This window comes from Macaca thibetana, chromosome 11 (assembly GCF_024542745.1).
Source record: "Macaca thibetana thibetana isolate TM-01 chromosome 11, ASM2454274v1, whole genome shotgun sequence".
In the NCBI taxonomy this organism is placed as follows: Eukaryota; Metazoa; Chordata; class Mammalia; order Primates; family Cercopithecidae; genus Macaca; species Macaca thibetana.
Window position 1 is genome coordinate 41,096,918 of NC_065588.1, and position 13,867 is coordinate 41,110,784.

Consider the following 13,867-nt stretch of genomic DNA (forward strand, 5'->3'; position numbering starts at 1 on the left):
ATTATATTACCCAATTTCAACCATACTATAAGGTTACAGTGCTCAAAACAGCATGATTTTGGTAACACACAGACATAGATACACATGCTCACACACACACACACAGAGTAATGGAACAGATTGAGAACCTAGAGATAAAGCTACACACAATACGGCCATCTGATACTCAACTAAGTCAACAAAAATAAGCAATAGGGAAAGGACTCCCTATTCAATAAATGATGCTGGAATAGCTGTCTAGCTACATGCAGAATAATGAAATTGGACCCTTACCTTTTATCATATACAAAAAAAAAATTAACTCAAGATGGATTAAAGATTTAAATGAAAGATTACAAACTATAAGAATCCTAGAAGAAACATAGGAGACACCATTCTGGACACAGGCCTTAGGAAAGAAGTTATGACTAAGTCTTCAAAAGCAATAGTAACAAAAGCAAAAATTGACAAGTGGGACCTAATTAAAGAGCTTCTACACAGCAAAAGAAACTATCAACAGAGTAAACAACCTACAGAATGGGAGAAAATATTCACAAACTTTGCATCTGGCAAAGGTCTAATATCCAGAATCTATAAGGTACTCAATTCAACAAGCAAAAAACAAATAAACCCATTAAAGAATGGACAAAAGACATAACAGACACTTTTCAAAAGACATACATGTGGCCAAAAAACATGAAAAATGTTTAACGTCACCAATCATCAGAGAAAAGCAAATCAAAACCACAATGAGACACCATCTTGCACTAGAAAGGCTATTACTAAAAACTCAAAAACACCAGGCACTGAGGAGGCTGTGGAGAGAAAGGAGTAATTATGCACTGTTGGTGGGAACATAAATTAGTTCAACCATTGTGGAATACAGTTCGGAGATTTCCCAAAGAACTTAAAACAGAACTACCACTCAACCCAGTAATTCCATTACCAGATATATACCCAAAGGAAAATAAATTACTCTACCAAAAAGATGCATGCACATGTATGTTCATTGCAGCAGTATTCAAAATAACGAAGACATGGAAGCAACCTAGGTGCCCATCAATGATGGATTGGATAAAGAAAATGTGGTACATATACATGTGGAATACTATACAGCCATGAAAAGAACAAGACCATGTTCTTCACAGCAATATGGATGCAGCTGGAGGTCATAATCCTTTTTTTCTTTTAAAAAATGGAACACAAGGACTTAGCCATAATCCTAAACACATTAAGGCAGGAACAGAAAACCAAATACCACATGCTCTCTCTTATAAGTGGGAGCTAAACTTTAGGTACTTTTGGACATAAAGACAGCAATAATAGACACTGAGGACTACTAGATGGGAGAGGTAGGGAGGAGGGTAAGGGTTGAAAAACTGTTGCATATTATGCTCACTACCTAAGTGATAGGATCATGCATATCTCAGTATCATGCAATATACCCATGTAACAAATCTGCACATGAACTCCCTGAATCCATCTAAAATTATTAAATAAATAGGTAAATAAAGTACTGTTTTACAAATGTGGGAGTAGGACGAATTACAGCGAAGGAAATGATTACACTATTTCCCTGAGTATTTTAACTATTGTAAGTCAACAGGAGAATTTGCAGGTTTTAGAAAATTGCTCCAATCATTCTGAACATTGATTGGTCTTACTCAATTTCAAGGAGACTATTACAAAATAACAAGAACAATAAAAAAGAAATAACATATATTTCTCAGGGAAACCATTTGGCTATGTGATTAAGCAGTAAACCCTAAGTATTCCAAGTAACATTTTAAATTATAAACTTTCAAAAGATAAATGGATAAAGCACCACAAAAATTAAGTAAATGTCTGTGTTTAATCCTTGTCTTCCTCAAAAATAATAAAGCTACAAAATTCGTATGGGCAACCTTGTTTGGGTGAATATATCAAAATTAAAAATAAATGAAAACTACAGCACCTTTTCAAGACAGAGGTTCTATCAGGACTGAATATTTACTATGTTAAGTTCTAGGGAAATAAAAAATGAGTAAAAGACATAACCCTGCCTTTGAGTCATCGATAAACAAGAGAAAAAACACGTATGTAAGCAAAATATATATTTATAATATACATTTATATACGAAATGCTAGGGGACCAAAAAGGAGGTGGTGGCTAAATCTTTCTGCGAGAGTGAGAGTAAAGTCACAGGTGATATTTAAACTGGGCCCTGAGGACTGAGTTGGAGTTCAGGTTGAAGGTCCCTGTGTCTATGTGTTGGGGGAGGGTAGTATTGAGAATGGAAAAGCCCACACAGAGAGAAAAAAGCCAGCAGAATCTAGAAGAATTAAAATTCATGGAACACTTAGCTACTTGTGAAGAAAGAGATGTAGTTTATGAGGAGATACAATGGATGATGAATTTGTAAATGAAATTGGAAAAGCACCCTTGTAAATTATTTTTAAGGCTTTAGACCTCATCCTATAAAGTAGTTACTTGCCAAGGCATATTCCATAGGCTACTAGTTCTATGGAATGTTGAAAGATTATCACAAGAAAAAGGAGGCATCTCTGATCAAAAGAGTTAAAATTTGAAGGATGTATTTACTCTCGGACTTCTCTGCATCTCTTAATATACTAATACACACTGAAAATCTAAAAAAGCTAACAGAATATGCAGTTTTCTAAACTAACTTCACAGTAGAATCTTTTTTTAAAGGAGAAAATCAGAGAACTAATGTTCTGTGGGAATGTATTCTGGAAAATGCTACTGGGGTAATGGGGAAATCACTACAAGTTAATTAAATTGGCTTCCCACCACATGACATCATTTATTTATACTTCCACCTAATAAACTTTTATTTAGTACCTTCTACATGCGAAGCGTAATAATACATAAAAGTACGTGAGCCTTATAAATTCAGATTGTTTATGTGAACAAAAATAATATTAGTTTCCTACTGAGTTAATGTGACCAAAACAAAATGAACTTGGATTCTGACTATACAGGATCCAAGTTCATGACAGTGCAGTAGTAGTGGTTAGGCATGGACACTTGGCAGCCAAACTGCCTGGGTTTAAATCGTAGCTATTCTACTTACTAGCTGTATGACCTTGGGCAAATTACTTAACCTCTCTGTGCCATTATTAAGTGGAAAGTGTGACAGTACCTAACTCAGTTGTTCTGATGATTAAATTGAATAAGTTAATATTTATAAAGTCCTTAGAAAAATGCTTGGCATATAGTAAGCATAATGTGTATTTTTGTTAAATAAATCAAATAAATATGCTGGGGTCATAGGGAGTGTTTTTCTTTCCTTTCTTAAACTAGTTTATTGCACACTTACTCTGGGAAATTTTTGTAATAAATCAGTAGCCTGTTTAGATATTGGTGAAAATGAGATAACACAAGGCCATTTGGGCTCTTCCCTTAAGTAGGAAGCTTTATTGAAACATCAATCTTTACCCTAGATAGTGAGCCACAGTCTCCTAGCTCTCATTATTTTCACCATACACCTGATTGAAAAAGTCAGGATATAAAAATGTAACAGCAAGATGAAAAAATAAAGTTGATTTCTAGTTTTTTCTTTATACTTCTTCCTAGTTTTCAGATTTTCCATGATGGCATATCTAAGTTCTTTATTAAGAAAAAAAGTTATTTAAAAAATCAGCTCTCAAACTAGGGTTAAAAACAAAGATAAATATAATATAGGAATTTTCTCCTTCCCAGTCCTAAAATAGCTGCCAGAGATAATTGGGAGGTCAAGGCAGGATTCAGCATTATGTTTCAAGTTTGAATAGTTGTGAATTTAGCAAAGAAATTCCCAAACTCTTAACATACTATAAAATTCATAAACATTAATATATTTTAACAAAAAATATGATTCACATCAAAATCACAACTGTTTGAAAATTCAGGTCACTGTACCCTCCTTACTGAATTTTTTAAATGGTGTTCAGAGTTACCTTAAAATTGAAATGATAAGAAAGAACTCACATTTTGAGGATTAAAAATGATAAGTCTTCTTGTAGACATTTTATAATAATAATGTCTAAAAGGTTCTTTTTTCACTTCCACATTGAATAAAAGCATCTTCCTCATTTCAGTAAATGCTAGATGGATCCTTCTGATTGCTCAGGCCAAAAACCTTGGAGTCATTTCTCTCACATCCCACATCCAATTGCTCAGTACATCCTGTCTGCTACTTCTCAATATATAGACAGAATCTGGCCAGTTACCATCTCCACCCACAACTGCCATGGTCTAAGTCATCATCCTAACTGGTCTCCCTGCTATCATCATTCCCTTCAGTCTATCCTCAAAACAGCATCCAAAGAAGTGATCTTTTTAAAACATAAATCAGCTGGTGTCACTGCTCTGCCTAAAATCCTTAGTGGTTTTCCATCTCACTTGAAGTAAAAACTGAAGTCCTTGCCAAGCCATCCATGATCTTGTCCACTTTACCCCTCTGATATCGCTCTCCTTCCCTTGTTCCATTTCAGTCTCCCCAGTATCCTTACTGTCAATATTCCTAAAAATAAGCAGCCAGGCCTTTAGAGTTGCTGTTCTTTCTGCCTGGAATGCTCTTCCTGCAGGTGTCCTCTTAGCTCACTCCCTTACCTTCTTCTGTACTTTGCCCAAATGTCATCTTATCAATAAGGTTTTCTTTGACTACCTCTTTTAAAATTGCAAACCACCCCACTCACATTTCCTAGTGCCTCTTCCAGATTTTCTACATAGCAATTAAAACCATCTAACATCCCATTTTTCATATTTATCTCATTGTGTCTCCTCAACATAATGAAAACTTCATGAAAACAAGATTTTTCTCTGTTTTATTCTCTGATATATTCCCACAACCTGGAACAGTGCTTAACACACAGTAGCTGCTCACTAAATATTTAGTGGATGTTAAACAAAAGTGAAAGTGTTGGGAAAGCTATTGGATATATACTCCTAGAGTGTAGAGAAAGGTCTCGGCTGGAGATATAATTGTATTAGTCATCAGTAAACATGGCATTAAAATTAAAGAGGCTGGATTCAGTAAAAAAGAAACTTTTTTTTTTTCCCAAGACGGAGTCTCCCTCTGTCGCCCAGGCTGGAGTGCAGTGGCGCGATCTCCGCTCACTGCAAGCTCCGCCTCCCGGTTCATGCCATTCTCCTGCTTCAGCCTCCCGAGTAGCTAAGACTACAGGCGCCCGCCACCACGCCCGGCTAATTTTTTGTATTTTTTAGTAGAGACAGGGTTTCACTGTGTTAGCCAGGTTGTTCTTAATCTCCTGACCTTGTGATCCGCCTGCCTTGGCCTCCTGAAGTGCTGGGATTACAGGCGTGAGCCACCACGCCCGGCCAAAAAGAAACTTTTAAGATAACTCATTTTTAAAATATTCGTTGGAAAAGCATAAAGACAAAAAGAATGCACTTTGTTGGAAACACATAGTGATAAAAATAACGTAGTTTTTGTAAATTTCAAATTAGCAAAATTTACAAAACTGAAAGCTATTTAAAAGATATACAATATGCAACTAATTGCAAAAGATTGAATCTGTAATTTTTCATTGCTTTCTCATTGAATTTTGCTTTATTTCATGTTCCAGGTTATCTTGTCTTCTCAGTAAATGAGGGAAATTATATGCCTTTTCATCCTTCTGTTTACCATCAGATCTTAGACAACCATGAAACACAAATAAGGAACTGAGACTCATGCAATATATTGTTTCTAAAGAATTCCCCTCTCTATTCTTCATCTTCTGAGACTAATTGTGCTGGTGACTGGCAAGACATGTGGGAATTGAAAGTAATATACTTGGAAGTAAATGGAGATTAAAATTCTCTTCCCAATAATTTGAAACTTATTCTGAAGCTTATTCAAAAAACTAAATGAAGACCCCAAGGTCAGGCAACAATTTACTGAGAATCAGCCATTAGAATGCAGAACAGTCCCCTCAAAGACTGCTGTCTGCATTTTATGGGAACAGATACCAAAAAAAAAAAAAAAAAAAAAAAAAAAAAAAAACCATGGGGAAAATATTGTAAAATAACCACCACCATTGCTCGGTAATTTGTGTTAATTGTATGAATGAAGTTGTCAACCCATTGTACTTCTTAAATGGCATCACTCATCAATCCCTGCATTTGTTTCAACATGATGAAAATACAGTTGGGCTGAAAGATGCCTAGCTTCAGAGTAGTCTAAAAGCTTTTCAAACACCTTTACTGCATACTCACTGCCACCACTTTCCAAAATGTAATATTTCATCACCTGCTATATTTAAATTTCTAAAATCTGCATCATATATTTCAAGGATGTGTAAATCAAAGTTAAAGTATCAAAAAGCCTACATGATTTGACAAGTAACATGTATCAAAGTATGCTGACACAGCAGGTAATAGGCAACCAACAGGCCAATGTTAGCTAGATGAAAGCTACAAATAACTGCAGATTTAAAGTTATGAAGATGAAGAAGCTGAGAAAGAATTTAAAAGGAAAAAGATAACTGAAATCAAATGAGGCAAAGAAAATAGTTTAAAGGCAAGAAAGCTGAAAATATAAAAACAATCTGAATAGTAAGTAGAAAATAAGGCAAATGAAATGGATTCAGAATCTAACTAAGCTAAAAAAAAAAAAAAAAGGTATTAATCAACCATCACACCAGACCCACACTTTTGAAAATGGAAATTATTATAACTAGGGTAAGAATAAAGAAGCAAGAGAATTCCAGAAATATGGTGGAAATTAATATTAAATAGGGCACCATTGTGATTTTTTTTTTTTTTTAGTTTTCTTTCTAATAAAATCTCTAGTGTCATCTTTACTCCATCACACCTTCCTTGCACTCCTCATGGCATCCATCATTATTAACCAGAAATCTCACCTTCCCCACCACAGCAACAATTTTCCTGGAAGAGGTTTGTACAGAGTATGTAAGTCAAGAAAATGACAAAATTTGAGTCCCTTCAAGGCAAAGCATTATAAGTCATATTGAACACTTTTTGAACACCAGTGCCATAGAATCATATGCTCACAAGGTCAGAAAACTCTAAAGGTCCTCTAGTCTAATCATTCATTCTCAAAGTCCCTCTATAATATTCCTGACAAGCAGCTAGATTATTTTTACAAAAACATGTTGATTGATAAGAGAACACTGCCTCCTACAAAATGGTCCATTTCACCTTCAAATATCCTTTCAACCTGTTATTTATTCAATTTTTATTCCACTCAAATTAAACATTTTGGCCAGGACCAATAAGAAAACATGAACACACCAAAGCAACTGGCCCTACCCCACAGAGACTCTCATTTTGTTAATCTGATTGGAGCATCCCTGAGAATGTGCTTTTAAAGCTCCCCAAGTGATTCGAATATGCAGCCAGGATTGAAGAACCTTACACCGAACTAACTTCAGTCCATACCAAGGTGGATTTACTGCAAGAAAATGTCAAAAGGTCCTTCTCCCTAAAATTTCCATCCATGAGTCTCTCTTTGACCTCTTGATGATTATACAGTAGAATAAAACAACATTATGACATAGAAGGAACACAGCATTTGAATTCAGAGAAACCCAGCCCAGCCACTTCCTAAGTGACTGGCCTCAGCCGAGCTGTCTAACTGTCCTAAGTCTTAGTTTCCATATATGTAAGAAGAGGATAATAGTAACTAATGGAGAGTTGAAGGAGCTAATATATTGCACATGGCCAACACAGTGCTATCATGTCTTCCTGAGCCTTCTCTAGGTAAATGTGGTGAGCAGACCCTAGGGTGGGCCCATGAATCCCCCACCTTGGTGTTCATACCCTGTATAATCCCCTCCCATTGAACATATGGGAGGCTTGTGACTTGCTTCTAATCAATAGAATATGGCAAAGATTAAAGGATTTTGCAGAGGTAATTAAGGTCCCAAATCAGTTGATTTCAAGTTAATCATAAGGAAGCTTGTCCTGCGTGGGCCCTTAAAAGAGTGACTAGGCCCTCCCTGAAGTCAGAGACTCTAATCAAGAGAGACTGTCCTGCGGGCTAGAGGAGTAAGGGGTCATGTTACAGAAGCTCATGTGGCAAGTAACTAAATGGCCTCTAAGCACTGCAAGTGGCCTCTAGGACCTGAGGGCAGCCTCCAGACAACAGCTTCAAAAAATCAGGGCTCTCTGCTATATAGTTTCAAAGAAATGGATTGTGCCATCAACTGATCATTTGGTTTACAGCAGTAGAAAACTAATACTGTTAAGCATCAACCATTTTAGTTTGAATATTTTGAGTCCTTTCCTCTTGAACATAACTTTTATTTTCCTGGTCACTGCCTAAAATACCTCCACTTGAGCTAAAGTTTCTTTAACATGTGGCTTGCAAAAGCAGATGCAACCATCACAGCAAAAACGTATTCAGGTAGAAAGCATCAATAGATATTAAACCTGGGGTGGTGGTAGTGATGGAAATGATATTTACATTAAATTTGATTTTGTTTTTTACCCTAAAGTACAGATCCTATATGGTGTTAATCTCACATTTAGGGAAAAGAAAAAAGACTCCCTTGTTATCAAATTGTTTTGCTAAAGATCCTCTCTTTAACCATCTGGAATGCAATCCATTCAACCTGAAGCTCGTGTTAACTCCGAAGCTTGCAAAATATATTTTGAAGAGTTTTACAAAAAATAGACATTTCTATTGTCATTTATTTTAATCTATTATAGATTGTGTTACTCACTTGACCCCACTAGCCTTATGCTAACTTGGCATATTTATATGTTTGTGCATACGTGTGTGTGTGTGTGTGTGTGTGTTTGTAGAATCTCCTGCCAATCAGAAAAACCTAAGAACTTTAATTTTCCTCTTTCTATATTCGCACAGGCAAGTGTTTAAAAGTATTTCTAAGTAATTCACATCCAAACACACCATGAAGACTCATTCTTTCACCCTTGCTCACTGATGGTTTTGTGTCAGATCACATGCATTATCCATCTTTAATTTCTGAAAGGAGCCTTTCTATTAATGTCCTTTGTAAGGTGTCATGCAGAGGAGATTAATGGCAGTCCTTATTTGATAGACAGTACCCAACAGTCAGTCATTGCTTCCCTCTCTCCTCTATAGGCAGTCCCTGATTCCCAATGTAGAGGCTAACACTGCATAGGTAGTTTTTCCCTCTTATTGAGGATATGATCACATGACCCTGAAAGTACCTGACAAAGACAACTAACATGCTAAGAATGACAGAATGAAAACATAAAAGAGCTCAAGTTCTTGATGACACTGCTCAAGCAATGACTTAACCTGACCTTCAACCACCCTACTGCCAGATTTCTTCGAACATGAGAAAAAAAAAATACTTTGTCTAAGCCCTTTTCGGGTATCCAGCTACTTGTAGCCACAAACATCCTAAATGATACAACTGCTTATCTGTAACAATTTTTAAAACTCCCTAAACCTCAGTTTTTCTAGCAAACAGAGGAAAAAATAATAGTGTCTGTTTCTTAAGAATGTTGTGGAAATGCAGTGGTACAATGAAGATAAATGGTGCTCAGCATGTAGTAAAAATGATAATTATTAGTATTAATACTAACATTAATATTAATATAATGGAAACCTACATAAATAATAACTGTATGTTGAATGTAACTGTGTTATTATTGTGGGTTGAACTGTGTTCCCCTAAAAGATGTTAAAGTCCTAACCCCCAGTACCTGTGACCATAACCCTGGAAAAAAGATTTTTGCAGACCAACTTAGGACATGGTCATTAGGGTGAGCCCTAATCCAATGTGACAGTGTCCTTATAAAAATGATAATTATTAGTATTAATATTAAGGGGAAATTTAGACAAAGAGAGAGACACGAGCACAGAGAGAATGCCATGTGAACGTGAAGGTAGTAATCAGAGTGACGCGTCTACAAGACACGTCAAAGATTGCCAAAGATTGCCAACAAACCATTGGAAGCTAGGAGAGAAGCATGGAATAGATTCTCTCCCACAGCCCTCAGAAGAAACAAATTCTGCCAACACCTTAATCTCAGACTTCCAGCTCCCAGAGCTGTGAGACGATACATTTCTGTTGTTTAAGACATTCAGTTTGTGCTGCTTTGGCATGGCTGCCCTAGCAAGCTAATACATGCATTTAATGTTAAAAATAAACCTAAATTCCAAAGGAAAACATGCAAAAAAGGCAGAAAATGAGTGTCCACTTTTTGTATAGCCATACATTCGTAAGCCGATGGTGATTTTCATGGATAACTGATGGTAGCACACACTCAAAAATGATTCTGGAAATAAAGTCTTTAAGCATGAATTTTAAGGTTAGAAACTGGAGAGCTTTTCAAAGGAAAGAGGAATATTCACAGAGAAAAAAAGAATAATTTGGAATTTATGTAATATATGTTAATAGAATGAGGAAACAGAAAATCTAAGGGAGAATTTTGAAATATAGAAATAAAGTAGAAGAATAAACGGGGTTAAGAAACAAAAGCACTTTCTTAATAAAATAATGAAATCACAAATGCTAAAGTAGATAAAGAAGATAATGAGATGTAAGAAGAGAATCCATTTGGACATATCTTTTAAATTTTAATTCTTTAGAAAGAACTATAAATTGTTATATTTGCATATTTAATCATTACTTTTTAAGCCTTTCAGTTCCTTGAAATTTTTTGCTAAAGAATTGTCACTAAAAAGATGTGGAAGATGTTTTGTATTGAATTTGAATATATTATTCACTTAATTGCAACCTTCATGTAACAAAGGTTTCCTAATGTAGTCTCCTCTAAAATTAATAGATATATACTCAGTGAATCCAAATGTTTAATGAGCTACAAGGTTTATTAACATTCCCATTTTATTTATTTTTAGCTTTATTAAAGCTCATCTACTGCCCACAGGCTTGTGATGCACATATCACATAATAAAAAGGCAAATTAAATTTAAATTCTTAGTGGCAGAATTTCCTACAAGCAAATGAATACCAACATGTCTATAACATTTCAGTAGTGCCAGATTTTAAATCGAAGATTAAAATTTTTATTTGCGTTTAATTAGTCTTATATTTATACAGAGAGAGAGAGTACAAACCAGTGCAAATGTTACCAACAAATCCATAAAATGAAATACTTCACATAAAAATGGGTATAATTTCCACAGCTCTGGAGTAGGTCTGTTGCTCAAATAAATACCTCCCTCATTTATTGACTGATGGCTGAAATTATTAGTAATTAATTTCTGTGAAAATACAAATGTTCTTAAGAGAGTAACACTTTAAGCCACTCTCAGTGAAATCATTTGAGATCCTAACCTACGTGCACATTTTTATAGTTAGCAGGTAGGGGGCTGAGGGAGGAAAGGAAAAGAGCGCCCAAGAGAGGCTGGAAGCACCCAAACTGACATTTATCAGCTTCCCTGGATTATTTATATCTATTTGAGATTCTGTTTTTTTCAGATGAACATCTTCTCATTTAAACCACGACATGGAAGTCAGAGACCTAAACCCTAAATAGACTTTTGCAAATCGTGGTCTAATTTCAATTCATTTGCAAGCATTTACTGAGTACCTATTGTGCACAAAATACTAAGCTAGGCTTCACAGAAAATACAAATCTAAGAAAGACACAGTGGCTAGGTTCTCAGAAGCTTACAGTCTGGCAGAGGTATAAAACAAGTTCAAAATATACTACATAGGTGGTATAGCAAGATGAGTCAGAGAGTGGGCTCCAGAGGCAGACCGGCAGGCTTGAATTGTGGCTCCAGCTCACATGTAATGTAACCTCTGTGTACCTTGACCCTCAACTGCACAATGGAAATGAATTGTTATGATTAATTGAATTAATACATGTAAAGCACTTAGAACAGTACAAGCAATAAGTATTATGTAAGGGTCATTTGAGACAACTAAAAACAAAAAAGTGCTAATGGAGTTCAGAAGACCCAAGGGGGTATTTGATAGGAAAAAATGACTTTTCTAAGATAGCATACAGCAGACAATATTAGGGACCCTCCCACCCTCCACCCCACCTATCATACACAAAAGGACTTCTCACCTTTTCAGAGAGTACTTCTGCCTTTGTGCAACTTGACAGCTTCAGTTCACATGTGGTTTGTACTGTAACTTATTCTTTCCCTTTTATTTGCTCTTCCTCCCTGGTCACAATGGGAACAACTTGCACTAAAACTGTCATTGTATAACAAAAATATGTCAACGTCCCACACATAGTCCTTGCAAAAATGTCAGGGTGGATTTTTAAGATGCGAGCATCATGAGTATCCTTCCACATTCATGTATTTTTAATACATGAAGAAATAAGCTCTCCTCTGCTAAGGGAATAGAGAATATAAGTTTAATTTGGTCAAATCCTAGTCTTGGTTTTTTAGGATGGCATGGATATCGGTGTAGTTAGGATTCAACCAAAGAGTCTAAAACAAATCAAAACAATTTATTGTACTGACACAAAATAAAATTTTTAATTTGATGCAAAGTCAAATGTTTGTACATTATATACAACCTACTTAGAAATGAGCCTTTTTAAATACTACAATAAATGAACTTTTAAAAATTAACTTCTTAGATTTCCTTTTTCTGAGAGAAATAGGGACAGTTGGTTGACTTTGTAGTTGTGTCCCTAAATATGATATGTTGAAGTACTAACCACCTGCATCCCCCACCTCATCCCTGTGAATGTAACCTTATTTGGGAATAGGGTCTTTGCAGATGTAATTAAGTTAAGATGAATCATGCTGGACTAATGTGGCTCCTGATCAAATGACTGATATCCTTATAAGAGGAATATTCAACGCCAAAATAGACCAGATTAAACACACAAGAAACACACAAGAAAAAAGGCCATGCAGCGATAGAGGCAGAGATTGGAGTGATACAGCTATCAGCCAAGGAATGCCAATGATTGCCAGCAAATACCAAAAGCTAGAAGAAAGAAAGAATTCTTCCCCTGAGAGACCTCAGAGGGAAAATAGCCCTGCAGATACCTTGATCTGAGACTTCAAGTCTCCAGAACTGTGACAATAAGTTTCTGTTGTTTTAAACTACCTGATTTGGTATACTTGTTATGGCAGCTCTAGGGAGCTAATACAGTAGGCCAATTCATTCATTTGGCAATACTTATTGAGTCTGCTATATTCTGGGCACTATACCTAGTGCTGCTGGGTTATGGTGTGAGTAAGTGTAACAAAGTCCCAGTTCTTGGAAGTTTATGTTTTTCCAGAGAAGACAGACATTCAACAAACAAAATGAACTATCATTCATTTAATTGCAGTTGCAAACATCATAACCAAAGTACCTCTCTCAAGTCATTTTCTAGCACAGTAATTGGTTTTATTTTCTTTGTAATCTTCATCACCATTTGAAATTATCTTGTTTTGTCCTATAATTGTTGTCAGTCTCCCCTCATTCCATTTCTAGCTTTTAGAAGAGTGCCCAATAACTGCTAGATGAAAATGAAAAAAAGGTGCAGGGTGACAAGAGAGCATTTGTTAAACAGATGCGAGCTTTTCTAAAAGATCAAAATGGGAAATGATGTTTGGGCAAAGTAATAAATAGGAGTTAACTGCTTACTAGGGACTAATAAGGGTTAATTTGAAGACTAGACAGGGAAGAATGTTGTAAGCAAAGAAAATAACACCATAAAGACCCTTGGCAGGAAAGAAAGGCACATTTAAGAAATCCATAGGTCAGGCTGACTAGGGTCCAAAGAGTAAAGGAGAGGGTACATCAAAGTAAGTCTGGTGAAGCAGGCAAGGGCCAGATCATACAGGAATTGAGGCAAGGTTAAGCATTTTTACTTTATCGTGGTAGACAATGGGAAACCTTCACCGAATTTTCCAAAGGAGAGTGAATGATCATATTTGCCTTGTAAAAATTTCTCTCTAGCTCTTTGCTATGAATTAGAAGAAGGCAAGAATAGACATGGAGAGATGAGCTAAGGGCT

The 13,867-nt window shown here is 35.8% G+C and overlaps 1 protein-coding gene across 1 annotated transcript in view; it reads right to left on the minus strand.

The window, feature by feature from the left end:
- NELL2 (neural EGFL like 2) overlaps positions 1-11,983 on the minus strand; it is a 428,865-nt gene extending 416,882 nt beyond the window's left edge. The window contains exon 1 of the mRNA XM_050749376.1: positions 11,966-11,983. The gene's annotated coding sequence lies outside the window, so the exon portion shown is untranslated. The remainder of the gene's footprint in view (positions 1-11,965) is intronic.
- Between the last annotated feature and the right edge of the window lie 1,884 nt (positions 11,984-13,867).